This window comes from Mus caroli, chromosome 5, assembly GCF_900094665.2.
Source record: "Mus caroli chromosome 5, CAROLI_EIJ_v1.1, whole genome shotgun sequence".
NCBI lineage: Eukaryota > Metazoa > Chordata > Mammalia > Rodentia > Muridae > Mus > Mus caroli.
In genome coordinates, this window is record NC_034574.1 from 116212978 (window position 1) to 116217908 (window position 4931).

The window sequence follows — 4931 nt, forward strand, 5'->3', positions numbered from 1 at the left end:
GTTTGTTCACAGCAGTAAAACCCCAACTAAGACACCATCCAATGTCCCCAGGCTTGCAAAAATCTCTGACTAGAATGCCGACCTTCAATTTTGTCAAGAGCAATGGGGAAATTCACTGCTGGCCTCTGATTTGCTGGGTCACCTTTAATATAGTGCTTAACCTCCCTCTGTTTGCATAGTAGTGAGGATTTTCGGCTTTTAAACTTGTTTTGTTTTTTGTTTTTAATGTAGTTTAAGTGATAATGCTTGGAAAAAAAAAAGACTGTCTGAGGAATCAAAGTCGACTCTGAGAAGCCAATAGCAGTTTGTCCTTCTGCTTTGGTTCTGCAGGGGTGGGAAGCCTTATGACTGGGGAACAGGCATAGTAAAACTAGCCAGGGTATTGATCTAGCCTGGGGCACATCAAAGGAATTTTCTTTCCACTCCCACCAAACTACCTTGACATCAGTAACTCCATTGCTTGCGTAAATCGAGGGTGAAGTTACTCAAGACCCAATATCGATCCCCTCCAGGCTAAACCTGTGTCCTGGCCAGCCTCTGTCCCCAGGTTTGCAAAAATCTCCTGTGGTCCTATTTGGAATGCTGACTTTCAAGGTTGTCAAGGGCGATGAGGGAACACACTGCTGGCCTCTGATTTGCTGACTTGATGTTAACACATCGCTTACCCTCCCTTAGCCTTTTTTCTTACTTTTGAATATTTACAGAGAGCTGTCATGAGTTCCCGTTACCGACAGGGACAGGGGTGGCAATGTGTCTATTGCTTTACATGTAGCATCACAGCCTTGTATTATTGTTTTGAGACAGGAGCGTGCATATCCCAGGCTGGCCTCAAATGCATCACGTAGCTGAGAGTAACCTGGAACTCCTGATACTCTCACTTCCAATTCCCGAGTGAGTGTCGGGACTACAGGTTGTGCCTGCTGTACTCGGTTTATTCTGTACTGGAGATTGAACTCCAGCCCTCTATCAACTGAGTTAGATGTTTTTCCCTGTGTAGGTCTTGTAGCTGTTTAAAAGTTGGGGAAACTGAGACTCAAAGAAGCTGAGAAGTTTATACAAACAGGGAAAGATGGGATTCTTTTCTCCTTACCCTTTGTCCTAGGTAGGGTTTCTTTCCTTTTTCCCCCTTTTCCTTCCTCCCACAGCTTCCAGTTCCTGCTCTCATGCCTTCCCTGACACAGGACCACATCTTGGAACTGGGAGCCAAAGCAAGCCCCTCCCTCTTTTAAGCTGCATCTATTAGGAATTTTGTCACAGCGATGGGGCAAGTAGTTAAACTATCTAGAATAGACAAATTCACAGACTCAGTTCCTAGGACAAGTGGCAAGAGGAGGGGCTTATTCAGTGAGTATAGTGTTTCCTTCAGGCATGGTGGGAAGAAATATTCTGTAACTAGAGGAGAGCAATGGTTGAAACTATACTGTGACCTTCCTTCCTTTCATGACAGGGTCTTAACTATGTAGCTCTGGCTGTCTGGAACTCACTATGTAGACTAGGCCTTAAACTCACAGAGATCCACCTGCCTGTGACTCCTAAGTACTGGGATTAAAGGCATGTGTCACCATCTACTGGCTTCAATATAGTTTTTGATGGGGACATTTAAAACCATGTTAAAACCACAGCACCTCTTTTAGTCCTCTAGCTGTGGGGTGGGAATAGCCCTCCAGGCTTGCAAAACTAGCGAGGCTCTATCGTACCATGATCATTATACACTTTAAGAAAACCCTGCAGCCAGGTGGTGGGGACATGCACCCTTAATCCCAGCACTCAGGAGGCAGAAGCAGGTGGAGCTCTCTCTGTGTGTTCAAGGCCAACCCGGCCTACAAAGTGAGTTCCAGGTCAGCTAGGACTGGTACAAAGAGGACCCCCCCCCCAAAAAAAAAACCCTGGGGAGTCAGTTCTCTTCTACTTCCAGGTGGGCTCTGGGGATTGAACTCAGGTTGTCTGGCATGATGTGGCAAGTGTTTTTATCTGCTGAGCCACCCTGTGAATCCCTCTGTCTCAGTGTTTGAGAAAGAACCATCTCCCTGAGCTGCTAGACTCAGCTAGGCTAGCTCTACACCATCTTCCTGTCGCCACCTCCCCAACCCTGGAATTACAGATCTGCACTGCCCTGATGTTTTTAAGTGGATACTGGGGATCTAAACTCAAGTCCTCATGACTAGGTGGCAATCGCCTTACTGACTGAGTCATCTCCTCAGCCACCGCCGCCTTCTTTATTCTTTCTTTCTTTCTTTCTTTCTTTCTTTCTTTCTTTCTTTCTTTCTTTCTTTTTTTTTCCACTGGTTATCAGATAGTCTTTTATTGAAATATTTTCTTGTTGCTTCTTAACTAGCTGGACACTCCACTGCACCACTGTTGATGTCATCTATGATGTCATGAGGGTGGCGGCCNTCCACATTGCAGCCCACAGACTGTGCGGTACCCAGGATCTCCTTGATAGTTCCAGAAAGTTCTCTAGCCAAAGACCGGTGTCTCATCTGCCGGGCAATGTTGACAATCTCATCTCATCGAAAGTGATGTTCCCACTGTGTTTAATGTTCTTCTGCTTCTTCCTGTCTCTCGGCGGCTCTTTGAGGGCTTTGATAATCAGGGCAGAGGCAGAGGGCACCACCTCGATCTGGGCCTGTCTGTTCTGGATGGTCANTTTCACTGTAATTCTGAGACCTTTCCAGTCACCGGTAGCCTTGGCAATGTCATCGCCAACTTTCTTCGGGGACAGACCCAGAGGACCGATCTTCGGGGCCAAGGCGGATGTGGCGCCGACCTCGCCTCCGGTGCACCTCAGGTACACGACTTTGACCTCGTTGGGGTCGAACTTGGGCGGCATGGCGGAGGTGGCTGGTGTCGGATGAACCCGGATTCGGGACGACCGAAGAAAGTTGCACCGTTGCCTCCTCCGAGCAGAAAGCCAAAAAGCTCTTTCTTTCTTTCTTTCTTCTCCCTTCTTTCTCCCTTCTTTCTCACTTCTCCTTTCTCCCTTCTCCCTTCCCTCCCCCCTCCCCTCCCCCCACTCCGTCCCAAGATTCATTTGTTTATTATGTATACAGCATTATGCCTGCATGTATGCCTGCTTGCCAGAAGAGGGCACCAGATCTCATTACAGATGGTTGTGAGCCACCATGTGGTTGCAGAGAACTGAACTCAGGACCTCTGGAAGAGTAGCCATTGCTCTTAACCTCTGAGCTCTTAGCCATCTCTCCAGCCCTCAGCCTTCTTTTAAATAAACTCATGTGTGTGTTTATTATTTGTTTGTGTGTACTGGTACATGCATGCCTTGGCATATACAAATTCCTCTACCTGCTGAGCAACCTTACTAACTCCTTAGCACTCTTTTTAAAAATTAACCTTAAACATTAGCATACAATGTAATGAACTTCCTTATGGCTTCTAACCAATGTGTGTGTGTGTGTGTTTGTTTTTGTGTTTTTTTACTTTCTCTTTCTGTTGTTGTAAATATTTAATCTCAATCGGGGATTTCTATCCTGTCTTTGATCATTCAGTTCCCAGATAAAAGGCACACAATTTATATTTGCTTTTTTAAAAGATTTATTTATTTATTATATATATGTAAATACACTGGCCTCAAACTCAGAAATCCGCCTGCCTCTGCCTCCCGAGTGCTGGGATTAAAGGCATGCGCCACCACGCCCGGCCTTACTTATAACTTTTATATCTAAGTTCATTGTAGCTGTCTTCAGACACACTAGAAGAGGGTGCCAGATCTCATTATGGGTGGTTGTGAGCCACCATGTGGTTGCTGGGATTTGAACTCAGGACCTTTGGTAGAGTGCTCTTACCCGTAGAGTCATCTCTCCAACCCCTATCACCATGTTCAAGCCATGTAATGGTGGTGTTTCAGGCACCTTGAGGCAACAGTCATGATATGTCTTCCAGCGTTATCCATGAAGACAAAAAAGTCTATAGAGACAGGGTCTTTATGTATCCCTGGATGGCCTGCTACATTGTAGACCAGGCTGGCCTCAACTCACAGAGATCTACCTGTCTCTGTCTCTTGAATGCTGGGATTAAAGGTGTAGCACCACACCTGGCCATCTTGCTTTGTTCTTAATCTCTGCTCAGTTTGCCCAAGTCTTGCTGGTTTCTTCCCACAAGTAACTCCCTCATGCTTCCATGTTATAACAATTCCATTGCCCCCCTTTTCAGAGACATGTGTGTACCCGTATATGCGTGTATGGGCCAAAAATCAATGTCCTGTGTCTCTCTCCATCACCCTCCACCTATTTTTTTAAAAGAATTTTTAATTTATTTTACATATAGGAGTACACTGCAGCTGTCTTCAGACACACCAGAAGATGGCATCAGATCCCATTACAGATGGTTGTAAGCCACCTTGTGGTTGCTGGGAATTGAATTCAGGACCTCTGGAAGAGCAGTCAGTGTTCTTAACCACTGAGCCTTCTCTCCAGCCCATATTCTTTGAGTCACGGTCTTCTCAGCGAGCCTAGAGCTCATCAGTTTGGTTAAACTGCCTGGACATCAAGTTTAGGAGATCAGATCGACCAGTCCCTGTTCTCCCAGCCCTGAGGTTTTGAGTCCATGTTCCATGCCTGGCTTTTCACAGACACTGGAGTCCACGCTCTGGTCTCCAAGGATCTTACTCACTAAGCCATCTCCCTTGTTTCTCTTTTTTCAAATTTCTTAAAAACTCTTTGGGCACCAACTTGTGCAAGTTAGCCACCCCTTGGCCTCTTGAAATCTCACTGTTTTTTATTGATAAGAACCCCAGGAAAAAAAAAGAAAAGAAAAGGACTCCTGGACAGGGCTGAGGTGAAAGACAGAAATACAGCAGACTGTGTTGATTATGACCCACCGATCTTGCTAGGGTGGGTCTTGGTCGCTGGCTCTGTCCCCAGTTCGCTATCTTCTGGCCTCTCTTCTTCTGAAGTGAACATGATAAAAAAAAAAAA

General features: G+C 46.0%; 1 pseudogene; it reads right to left on the reverse strand.

Annotated features, from left to right (window-relative positions):
* Positions 1 to 2327: 2327 nt before the first annotated feature.
* LOC110295179 lies at positions 2328 to 2905 on the reverse strand (annotated as a pseudogene).
* Positions 2906 to 4931: the final 2026 nt, after the last annotated feature.